Genomic DNA, 12,818 nt, shown 5'->3' on the forward strand with positions numbered 1-12,818 from the left:
TTCTAGTCACAGTCCAAAATTCTTATTTTCATGCTACTGATCAGTTTGATCATCATAAACTTTCCCTCTCACTGGCAATGGTGAAAAATCCTCTATTTTAAAAAAATTTATTCTCACTTTTCTTAGTTTTCACTCTGTTGCTTAGCTACTCACCTAGAGTATTTCCTTTTTCATATGTGCTCCTTTTCTTCATAGCCTTCAAAACATTTCAATTTTTCCAAGAGCTCTAATATGCAATTCAACTTTGTAGAAATAATAATTACCCTTATATATAAAATAATATAAATAATAATCCTTAACAAAATAAAAATATAAATCATTGTTTCAGGATTTTTTTCTCACAGTATCTTTGAATCCTGCATTAAAAAATTTAATTCTTGTGTATCCATGTAAGAAAACATAATTATCTAGCTACATGATGGACCTAAACTGACATTCTTCATCTCAGTGTTGATGTATCATAAAATAAAATGCTGCAAAGTTGAAATCCATATGGTGCATGCAGCAAATCAAGCTGAGACTTAAAGCACAAATGGAACATAATGGGGGATAAAAAGGCCATTGGTGAATACCTTGCTTAAACAAAGTGGTCCTTGTCTTCAAGTGAATCTACTATTTCAGCTCAAGACTCCTTGTCTTATTTTTTTATATGTCACTATTTCTTGCCTTGACCTACACAAAATGATTCAGAAAAGTGCAACAGGTTTGGTTGGTTTTTCTAAAAGCAAATTATCTTCTTTGACAGATTTTGCTTTTCATGGTTGGAATTAGATAGTTACCAGATGGAATGTCATAATGTCATTTAAATTCTGAGAGAAAGAGAACAGTGTGGTCAGAAATGCGGAGTTTGAAACACTGGCTAGGTCAAAAGCAAAACATTCTCTGAATGTGGTTAAATAGGACATTGACCTGTAAGTCAGTCTATAAACATATGTTGATATATAGAACATGCCAAGGATTTGAACTCTAACAAGAAGTTTGAATTAACTGAAGAGTCATCTGGGTACATTTTTGAGGAAGGAATTAATTGGAGGGCAGACTGAGACAAGGGTTAAGAGAAGTCTTGTATGGATTGGTTTGATTTTTTCTAGATGAAAATAAATTAAGTTAAAAACCCCAACCTGAAGGATAAAAAGATTTAAGACTCAGTGTATAACAGTGTTTCATGCCTTATGTATTCCTGTGCTGTGGTCCTAATCAATCTCAGTTTTACTGACGGAGTTGTAAGTGCCTCTAAAGCAAATCAGATACTGTAGATAGAATGGAAATTATTCAACGTGACCAAGTAGTTTCTTTGAAAAATATGTATCCCTGGGCTACAAGTGCTCAAAATCAATGTTCAATGCTCTATTATGGATGACAGACAATATTGAGTGGCATATAAAAAATATTCATGATGTTAACTTCCTTTGTCACTGGAATGTCACTGGGTTGTCAAAATGAATAAATGAAAATGTATGTATTTAGTTTAAAAATCTCTCTATGGAGAAATGATATCTGGTATATTAAACAATGACATTCCTGTATGAATTAACATAGTTTAAGAAAAAAATAATAAATTAAATATTCATATATGGAATAAATATTTTATGAGTTAAGAATTCTAATGAAAAATAATAATTGAAATTTAAAAAAATTCTTTGTGATTACGTCCATGAAATAAGCTTACAGGAAAAAAAAAAAACCCAAAACATTGCTAAATTAGTGATATGCAACTATTTGTAGGTAAAAAACTCATGAGAAGAGTTATGTTCAATAGGCCACTCTCTCTGGGCCTTTGTGACAAACATAATGATGAGAAAGATTTCTTATATAGTAACCCAGAGAAATGGAATTGGAGATTAATGAACAAGAAATATATCTTGTTCTGGAGGACGTTGTTGGTGTCTGAATTCCTATTTGTAGGTATGTAGCCACTCATCTCTTTACAAGAAAACTGTGAATGAAGAAGAAACAGTATGATCAGTAAAAGACTTTGCGCCATACTTTGATTGCTGGCTAAACTCTGTTCCCAAGTCATAATTTACCCACTGAGGCTAAGTCAGATAGAAATGTTTTGCTTTGATTTCTGAAAGAGGATTACTTGAGTGCTGTTTCTTTCCATTTCTGTTCTAGGACTTGTATAAAAGTGTTACACATGGAAAAAAAAACCACCAAAACCCTGTTGGTATTTTTTCTTTATTGAGAATTTGACCTGCAAGATGTTGAACATTTGTTACTAGTGTTTTTCTGGGATTTAGAGTTGGACAGTGAGTTAATATAAGAATAGACAAATCTAATTAAATATAAAATGTAGGGAAGATTAAGAAACATAAGCAAATTGCTTGTGTATTACTGCTTTTACTTACCTGCACCTCTCTGCTTTAAAGCACTTTGACTATAATTGGTCAGATAAAACTGAAATGATAAATATATATCATTTATATATTATATATCATTTTTATATATATATAAAAATTTTTCTTGCCAAGTATGTGTGCCTGAGCTCCTGTTTCCTCCTACAGTGTGCCTCTTTACCTGTCTCCTTATACTGACAAGACTGCCCTATGGTACTCCTTTTAGAAACAGAACCATAAGCTTGTAACTTTTCTTATTTTTGCATTAATTATGTTGAACTCTTTACTCCACTGTGAGATTTAAATGCAAAAAAAAAAAAAAAAGTTATTAATAACATATTTATTGTAAAGATAAATATATTTTTAAATAGCTTTCTGAAAGCACACCATTATACATTGAAGTTTTATTTAGAACACAAAAATATAATTCCACACTCTCACTGACATTCATGAATGGGAAAAAAAACACATGTTGAGAATGGGATTAAGGCATTAAGGTGTTTTCACTCTGAACATATTTTCATCCTAATTCACCAGGACAGGAAATTATTCTTTTATTTCTAGTGCTTGAATTCCATAGGATGAAGCTCAATCAGAAACATAAGAAGGCTTGCAAACAATATCTTTTGTAAATATCCCTTTACTTTAGAAGAAAGATGAATACTGACCTTGTAGTTTATATTATATATATCATTAGATTTTTCTCCCAATGCAAATATGGTAGATTAACGGCCCTGCACATTATAGCATAGATGACTCAAGTCTGAGGGCTGTGTGACTCTGAACAAAGCATCTAGAACCTGTATGCACACCAGGTCATTACACGTTTTGAAACACTGGTAGCAAAATAAAGTCACAGTTTTGACAAAAAGTTAAACTGGACTAGTTTGGAATGACTAAGCAGATACCTTCTCTGTCCCTTCCTTGGCCTTGCCAAAAAACGGCCAATCTGACTGGTTAGCTCATGAAAGAGGGAGATTAGTAGTTTCAGATGAATGATAGAATTCAGCAGCTGTTGGAATGGTGCATGCCAACTCTATTAAATTGGTTTCTTAGTAAAATTGCAGAGGTAAAAAACATGTAGAAGTTAACATGGATTCCATTCTGACTATTCCATGACTGTCTGGTTTTGCTACCTGGATCTTGAGGAAAGCCAAATTTTTGACCTGATCTTTCATAATTCTGCTAAAGTCGGATTCTATGAATTGCTCTGCTTTGTGAACAGGGTTTTTTTCTGCCCTGATTAGCTAATTAGCAATATCCAGTGCCATTATACAAGAATGAAGGTTTTGTCTCACCAGTCAAAGATGTTTGCTGAAATATTTTGTGCTTTTTCAAATAAGTTAAACTAAGTTCATAATGGCCCTAGCATAGCAGTGTGGGTGATGCCATGTTGATGGACAAATTTAACTTATCAGCAATGTTATTCCATACACTTGAAACCTGTAAATGCAAAAAATCTACAGAAATCCTGTTGACCACTGATCGCCTTTCTACAAAGCACAGTGACCTCACAGTCTACGGAAAAAGCCCAACGCCAAGAAATTGTGCATCTCACAGGTCAGACTAACTTTGTAAAAATCCCTCATAGTGTCCACTGATAATACGTGATACAGGCTGCCAACAAGTTTTGTTATCTTGGTCATGAAATGTGGTGATTGCTGATGATATCACAAAGTGTATCAACTTGGCCAGTAATATTTTGGTAAATTATGGTTCCAGCCACTGAGTTCAAAATTGGTTTTTGAATGGGAATATTATGCTGCTGTTGTCATAGTTTTATGGCTTCAAGATTTGGACAAATTGCTATGTAAATGCCTCATTCATTTTCATCTATGCTGTTTTCAGCAAATTCCCGATGTCAAGTGGCAAAATAAATAGAACTGAAGCTGTGCAGTTTGTAAAAGCTTTGACATTGACACTCTAATCATATCTCTGATGAGAAAGCAATGTCAGGGAGTTCATGTGCCTGAGGGAAGCATCCCATTGTTTTGATAGAAAGACAAAGATGTAGAACTGGGTGGCTGGAACATTGGGAAGATTATCTCAAGGATAATCTTAAAGTATGTGAAGTAAACATATCTAAAGACAAACTTTGATGGCATCAAGTTTGGTAATTCTAATGACCTTGAAGAACATATTGCTGCTCATACACTGAGCTATAAAATCTTCAGTGTGGAGCAGCAGAAGAAAATAAGAACGCAATTTAAAAAATAAGATCAGAAAACCCACAATTCAGAGATGCCTTCAGGCTGTCACAGGTTTTGCCTGTGACACATCCACAGGGTACTAAGCCTTCCTTCCATCTGGTCTCACTGTCATCCCAAAATTCATGAGTGAACTTTGGAAGGCAGATGCAGCTTCATGTGTTGATGACAAGGGAAAGTTTGTTTTCCCTGCAATAGTATGAAATGGGATGTTCACAGGTCCCTCTTGGATGACTCTTAACTGCTCCAGAGGGTGGATTGCCTGCTATTTCTCTGTTGCCTGCTTGCTTTGAGTATGAAAGTCGGAAAGGTCAGATTTACTTCTGAAGCAGAATTCACATGAGTGAGCTTTAATGAGAGGGTGTTAGTATCTAAAGAAATTTTACTTGAGTATTGTGTTATTTGGGAGCTTTTCATATTCAAAGGCAAGAACAAAACCAGAAATTTAAACTCTATAAGACTAATTGTAAAATACATAACTACAACACACTTTAATGTGAACTTTCTATAATTAAAAAGATGAGTTGCTGTCTTTTCATGTAATAGAAATGTTTAAGTGCCCTACAATATAATTACAATTTGAAGTGTTCCCTAGTCTTGAACCAATGAGGAAAAAAAAATCAAAAGACATAAAGATTTCACCTTTCCTTGGATTTTTATCTCATATTAAAGAAATTATAATTGCAGTTTAAATTATAAAACTACATTCTCAATGCAGTGCTGTACCACTGAAACTATTAAACTTATTCATGTTAAAACAGAGAACAATTTATTCAGCATCATCTGGTCACAGCATCCTGTGACTTAAAGGGGTCATAAGAGTTTCCCCTCTGTCCACAAGAAGCCTATTGTAGGACCTTAGAGATAGCTGAAAATTTAGATATATTAATCTACCCATTTGAAGGTTAAATTAAGAGAATGAAACATGTTCAGGTTAAGTGATGCTGTTAATGCTATGACTTCACATACAGTCTTCCTAAAGCATTAATGCATGATCACGTAGTTACACATGCTTTCATATCCCTTTAACTGCTACCTCTATTATATGCAGCAAAATTTGTAGAAAATGGAACATATACCTTTGAAATAATGCATAAATATAATAAACAGATATATTTTCTCCTGTGTCTAATCCTGGAGGCTAGAGGTGTGATATTTTTAGTTGCTCTCTTCATTCTCTCCCTCCATCCCCCAGCACTTCAGGGGGACAGGGAGTAAGGCCTGCAATCGGTTCACCATATGCTGCTTCCGTCACTCCTTCCTCCTCAGGGGGAGCATTCCTTACACTATTCCCCTGCTCCCAAGGGTCCCTTCCATGCAATGCAGCCCTCCAGGAATGGACCCTTCCAGTGTGGGTCCTCTGTGAGGTCACAAGTCCTGACAGCAAAGCTGCCTAGCCTGAGCTCCTCTCTCCATGGGGCCACAGGTCCTGCCAGGAGCCTCCTCCAGTGAGGGGTTCCCACGGGATCACAGCTTCCTTCAGGCATCCGCCTGCTCTGGCATGGAGTCCTTCTCAGGCTGAAGGTGGATCTCTGCTGCCCCATGGATTTCCATGGGCTGCAGAGGGACACCCTTCCTTACCAGGGTCTTCACCGCGGGCTGAAGGGAAGTTTCAGCTCTGGCTCCTCCTCCCTCTCCTTTTTCACTGACCCTGGGGTCTTTAGGGCTGTTCCTCCTGCATATTTTCACCCCTCTCTCCCGGCTGCTGCTGTCTAGTGGTTTTTTTCCCTTCTTAAATCTATCATCCCAGAGCCCCTATCACTTTTGTTGATGGGCTCAGCTTTGGACAGTGGTGGGTCTTTCTTGAAGCTGGCTGGAATTGACTCCATCAGACATACGGTAGCTTCTCACAGATGCCACCACCTTTGTAGGCCCCCTAATGTACCAAAACATTACCAAGAAAACCCAATACACATTCTTGTATTCAGAATAGAGGAGGATAAGGTTAAGTGGTCGAAAAGTCTGTACCTCTGAGTAGAGTTCAGAAAGCCTTTCATTTGCTTTGAGGGATGATGCTCTGATTTTCATAGGTAGGGATATCGCGCAGCTGGTTTTTTTCCCATTCTGTTTTTTGTAGATAGAAGAGGTCTTTAAAGCTTCAGAAGTTGACACTGACATAGAAGATAACACAACTTGTTGTCTTTTGCTTATATCTGAAAATAGACCTTCTTTAATCCACCAACACTTATATTTTCTTTTTATATTTCCCTTTCTTTTAATTTTGGGGAGTGGGCATGACAGCTGTTTAATCTTCAGCAGAGTAACATTCAGCAGATGGATTAGAATTCTTATCTTGCTAAACCAGCAACATCAGAAATCAATATATGAGTGACTTTCTGAAGTAATATTTCAAAGCAAAGCACAGTTTTCATAAGTTTATAGAAATAATCCTAACTCTTGGAGATGTATCTGTGAGGTGATACAGGAAAAATTAATACAGTTCAATTAATAACTTACATTAAGTCAGGAGGGGTGAAAATTTCAGCCCAGGCACCTCTGCAAATAGCCTTTTGCTTACAAACTTTGACTGTCATAACTAGATTTCATTTTGACAAATGGGCTGCTATCTTTTGTCCTTTCTTTTATTCTACATCAGGCACAATGAATTAAATGCAACACCTCCTTCAATAATCAGGGCATTCCAGATGGAAGAGATACATTTACATTGGAAAATAAAAACATCTCTTCTATACCAAATTTCCATAAAAATCCTAAAATGCCTTTTGTAGACAAACTTAAGCCCTTTGCATGTAGGAAGCCCAGCTCCTGGAAGTACTTAATGGAATGAGAGTGCATAATGTAGGGAAGCTGAGACACAAAAGCTCAGTAAGCACTCAATGAACATTCTTGGGTATAGTTGAGCCTGACCTTTGTCTGTTGTAGTTCCATTGATATAAAGGGTACTTTAACAATTTATACAGGGTGAGAATGCAATCCATGTGTTTATTGAGCCTTTCTTCTACTGTAGAAACAGCTAGTCACCCAACAGAGGTAAATCAATATAGTTTCACTGAAATCTATGGGGACATGATGATTTTAAGAAGTAAAGGCCTCTCAGAAATAAATGCTCCCTTTTTGTTGCTATTGTCTTCATCTATTTATGAAGTTCTTATATTTCAAATTAGCTTTTCTCTCTTTGTCTTTCTGCAGTAACAGTTTCAAAATGTGTGCATCTCCACCCTCTCTGACTGTCACCACTACAGCACTGCTAATGCTGCCACCTTCCAGGCCAGAGGCTTCTTCCATTGCTTCCTGTGGACACTTTCCACCATTGCCACACAGCTGCTGGAGCACTGCTGACAGTTCTGAGCAAGACTGTGGTGTAAACACAATATCAGATCTGGCATGAGCTGCCTGGTGAGGCCTTCTATCTTTGTCAGGTGTAGCAGAGGACTCAGTCAAGGGAGGCAAAAGTAGAAGTACAAGTACATGGCAAAAAAGCCTTTGAAGCCTTATTAGAAGGCTACTACTACAATGCTCTGCACTGAAACAGTAAAGATGTGTTAATCACCATGGGCCTCCTAAGGCACTGATAGTTATCCTGCAAGGTTGTACTTAAAAACAGTCTCAGTATCTTTGGGCTGGTTTGTGAAGTGCCTCATCTTTAAGGGGCTGTTTGCATCCATTTTCTTAACAATCTGCACTGCTCCATCTCTGGGACATGGAGTGGATGCAGAATATGCCAAAAGGCTAAAGAGTTTCTGCCTTTTGATTTTGCAACCAAAAGATCTCTTTACTTTCTCTTGCAGGTGCTCTTCTCTCCAGTGTCTAAGCTCTAGAGGAAAGGAATGGAGAAGGGATGGCTCTTCCCAGGGTTTCTGCTGGGCTTCTTACTCATGTTTTCACTCCCTTGTGAAGGCACAGGCACAGATTCTGACTGTGCATGTGCTGATGTGCCAGAATTAGGTGTCTTTGGGGTGAAGTGCTGCTGCCTAGAGCAGAGATTTACAGTCAGTTATGTGGTGAGAGAAAGCTGCACGCTTGAAAAGCTGAACCCCAGCTACTGATCCCTTCCAGGCTCTGTTGGCAGTGGTAAAGTCATGGGTGAAGAACTAGCCCTCTTGGACCTGGAAGGAGAGAAAACTGGATCCAGAGACATTTGAGACAGACTCTGTCTTCTCTTTCTTGGACCTCAATGTTAGAGATAATTCCATCCTACCAAAGACCTCAGTCCTGATTTTGCTCTGATGATATTCCTGCTCTGTGTTTGTGTCTGAAGAAAACTCACATTCTCCTTTGTAACAGGGTTCCCATGCTCTGAAGTTGCTGAAGGAGATACTCTACTGAAACTAATATTTATTTTGCTTCTAAGTCTCAAAACACATTGTGCTGAGAGGGTGCAGCTGCATAGAGAATTGAACTGAAAAGCTGTGTGCCATGGCTTGAAAAGTCCACTGCACTGGTTAGAGATCAACAAACAATTTAACAATTTTTACATTTGCCTCTGTCTCTTATCAATTTGCATATGGTTGAAAGTGAGCAAGATCAAAGGTATTAAATTTTAAAGGTGCAGAATGAGCAAAGGAAAATATTGACCAATAGGACTGCTAGCTTTATTCTTTTTTCACCTTCTGTTTCTATGAATCTATTCTCTGTGAACAGAAAATGAGGAATGTGTATTGCCATAAAAAGTACCTTTAACACAAGCAACTGTCACAGCAGCATACAACTGGAGATCTTCCTGACCTTGCAAGTTTGTACAAGGTGTTGGGAATTGAGTTGTTTTATCTCATCTTGGAATATAAAGCTTGAGAGAGTGCTTCTGGCTCCATCTCCTAAGTGCCTGTGGCATGAACACGATATATACACAGCAACTTTATATGTATCAGGAGTAGAAATATCAGGAAGGTCTGCAAACATGGACCATTCTGGAACACTTTCCTTCTACCAGCTGCTGAGCATTGCATAGAGATGGAATCTGTTTTGCTTTTATTAAATCCTACGCAAAGCTCTCAACAGGCATTATGCAGTAGATCATTCTCCTTAAAGACTGAGGAAATTCTTGTTTACTATAAGAAACCCCAATGTTGAAAGGTTTGTTTACAGTTAGACAAGATATTTGGAGGTCTCTCTTATGTTATGTTATGTCTTTATTTCACACATCTTCAGGAAATATCTATATCTCAGACATGTTAATCCTCAGCTAAAGCCTTATCTACTGGAAAGCTCTGAAGCAATCTAATTTATCATAATTGCTGCATGAAGTGAGGTAGTTGGGAGTGTCCTCTCAGTATAAGGCAGAATTAAGCAGTAAACTGTTTACAAACCAACCGCTCTTCAGAGAGGGAAATCTTTTGTAAAGAAGATTAAGTATTTTTTTTCCCGTACAGGTATTTCAACAATTTCATGTGCAAAATGCCAAAATCCCATTTTTTTGTCACAATTTAAGGATTTTAGATGTCTACCAGACAAATATAAATGGCATAGGAATTTGAGAGTCCCAGGCCGCAAGATGACTCTGCTAATAAGATCCAAAATAATGATTACATATGTAGATGTGCCCAAAGCTAACAGGAACAATAAAAGGATGCCATGGAAACTGGGCTGTAGTGGCTAAGCTGAAAGCAATGTTGGCTTATACACAGACTCAAAAGGGCTCAGATGGAAGATTCAATCATCCATTGAAAGCTGTGAGTGAGCATTGTACTTTGAGGTGAGTACTGTACCTCATACATCTTCATTGATGACCAGATTGATGAAGACGAGTGCAACATCAGCAAATTTGTAGGTGGTTCTAAACGAGAGAAGATTTATTGACATAGAAAATAGCTCCGGTTCGAAGGTGTCTCCATAAGCCTGAGGACAGGTGACAGCAGTGCCAGCAGCATGGAGAAATGCAGTACTGAGCACCTGGAGCAGAAAGTCTGCACTTTGTGGTGGTATAGATGGGGAGCAAGTGACTAAACATCATTTACAACTCCCGTCACCTGGATATGCTGCCATCATAGGACAGCTGAACAGCCAGGTGCTCTATCCTCATGAACTCTGCTTAGTCACACATTTTGCCTGTTGAAGGCCTGGTGCAACTAGCCTAACTCATGTAGACAGAGTACAGAGCTGATTCAACCAGAATTGTGGGGAGAAAAAGTTATGCTTTTAATCCTTTTTTTCAGTAGTAGAACATGTTTTGTTTTGTTTAGACGTATAGTGAATGTTCTGCATAAAAATTCATGACCTGTCTGGCTTCCTCAATATGTCCAGTTTATATCCATGGCTTCTAGGCCCCAATATATGCCAGCAAGACTCATTATATTGGTCTTGAAGTGGAATAAGTTGGTAAGTAGAAATTCTAGACTTATCTGTTGTCTGTGGCACAGGAAAACAGCTACAGAAAGCACTGTGCTGGCATACTGCTGTGTACAGAAAATTCTAAGGTGTCCAAAACTGCATCTGGTTCAACTTCAGCATTCAGGATTTTATCCTAGTATCAAAGATCACTGCTAGAAAAGCTCAGTTACTCCGTACTTTTTTTTCCCAACGCATTTTAATTTTTTTTTAGTAAGGTTCTGTGCTAAGGTCAGAACCAAGTGTTGTGTCATATGAAATCAAATTTGCATTACGAATTATTTTCAGCAATCTCACTGAAGAAATAACCTCCTTTGGTTATGTAGCTACATATCTGCTGTCAATTGTTTTCCATAATGTATATTTTGAATGACTCATATTAGCAATAAATAGCTCCAGCTGAACACAATAATATTCTCATTCCTACCTACTCATTTTTTATTCTCTCATAATTCCTGGAATATAATTTCTAAATGTTTACATGTTATGCTAATAAATCTAAAGTTTTCTAGTATTGTCACATGCTCCTTGCAACACTTTTATTTCTTGAAATATTTCAAGAAATGGGGGAAATGGGGGAAATTTAAATACATTTCTGTAGCGATATACATATACACTTACACTTATTACAAAATATGTTTTTCGTTAGAAGACATATTAGAAATACAATAAAAAACCCAAAACAGATGGAATCTTATACACTTTAAAGTACAAGAAGAATTTTCCGGTCTCTCTTTGATAGCTGGAGCTATAATGTAATACAGCAGCAGAAAAATAAATTACACACAAAAAATCCATTTTCATGCTAATGGAGTGTGTTCTATAAGACTGTTAGCATGCTTTCAGAGAGCAAATAGATGTTATTTAAGAAACTCACTTTTTAGAATAAAGGTATACATTAAAATTGCTGTATGAAAGATTCTAGTAAGCTAAAAAAATCTATTTTTTCTTAATGAAAGCATTTATTTCTAAGTAGAAAATGCCGATGAGAGTAATGACTGGATAAAAAGCAGTGAAGAACTGTAAAACCTGGGATTTTCCATGTCAAAGTCCTTTAACTGGTTTAAAATGAATAATGGTTTAAAAATGAATAATGTAGGATCAGGAAATTCTGTGGTTGTCAACTGACAAAGGTTTCTTCCAGTTTTCAGCCTGTACAAATGAAATTCCTCCTGAAAAGCCTTTAACTGAAAAAAAAAAAAAAAGAAAAAACCAAAACTGCAGAGAATGTAGCTGATAACCATCATAATCAAAGCTGAACAAAGAAAGAAATGCTCTGTGCCTGTGCATGTGCATTTGCATGTGTATTTGACTGATTGAGACTGAGAAATAGAAGGAAATTGTGTGTATACACTAACAGTACTTTGTTTACATTTTTTCATGTTACATAAAAAGATTAGCAGACTTCAAAGCAGACAGGTAAATGACACAGTCACGGCTGCCTGTTGATAAGTTCTGCCCTCCAGTAGTTCTACTCAATCAGCCCTCCTGCACTACGATATACAGTCTATAATATTTTTTTTGTTAGAAGAGAGAGAACACTTATGTCTGTAAAAGCCAAAATGGAAGAGGGCCAGAAAATGCAACAGCAGAATGATTTCTTCCACATGCAAGCTGGTAATTTGCTTTGCTGGAGGTGTTGTCCACCACCATTTTTATTGCAATCATTTAGGGAGATAAATGCGTGCTCCAATGAATGTTCAAAGAGAGCAAAGCTGTAAAAAAATTGAGAGTGTTTCCATTTGAAGTGCTTACAAAACTATTTTAAGAATCTATGTTTTATCTTTCATACACAGTACTAGCAGCTGCATATATTTGTTGAGCATGTTTTTTTTCCTTGTAGCTTGAGTGTTATGAAATCCAGAAGATCCAGTGCAATTCCTCGCTCTTTTTGATTTTTAGCAATGGTTAGACTCAAATTTTCCATCTAAATAGTGAGTAGATGAAGTATATTTGTATGCATCTTTGTTGTAGTTCTGCTTCACACGTG

The sequence above is a fragment of the Molothrus ater genome, chromosome 5 (assembly GCF_012460135.2).
Source record: "Molothrus ater isolate BHLD 08-10-18 breed brown headed cowbird chromosome 5, BPBGC_Mater_1.1, whole genome shotgun sequence".
In the NCBI taxonomy this organism is placed as follows: Eukaryota; Metazoa; Chordata; class Aves; order Passeriformes; family Icteridae; genus Molothrus; species Molothrus ater.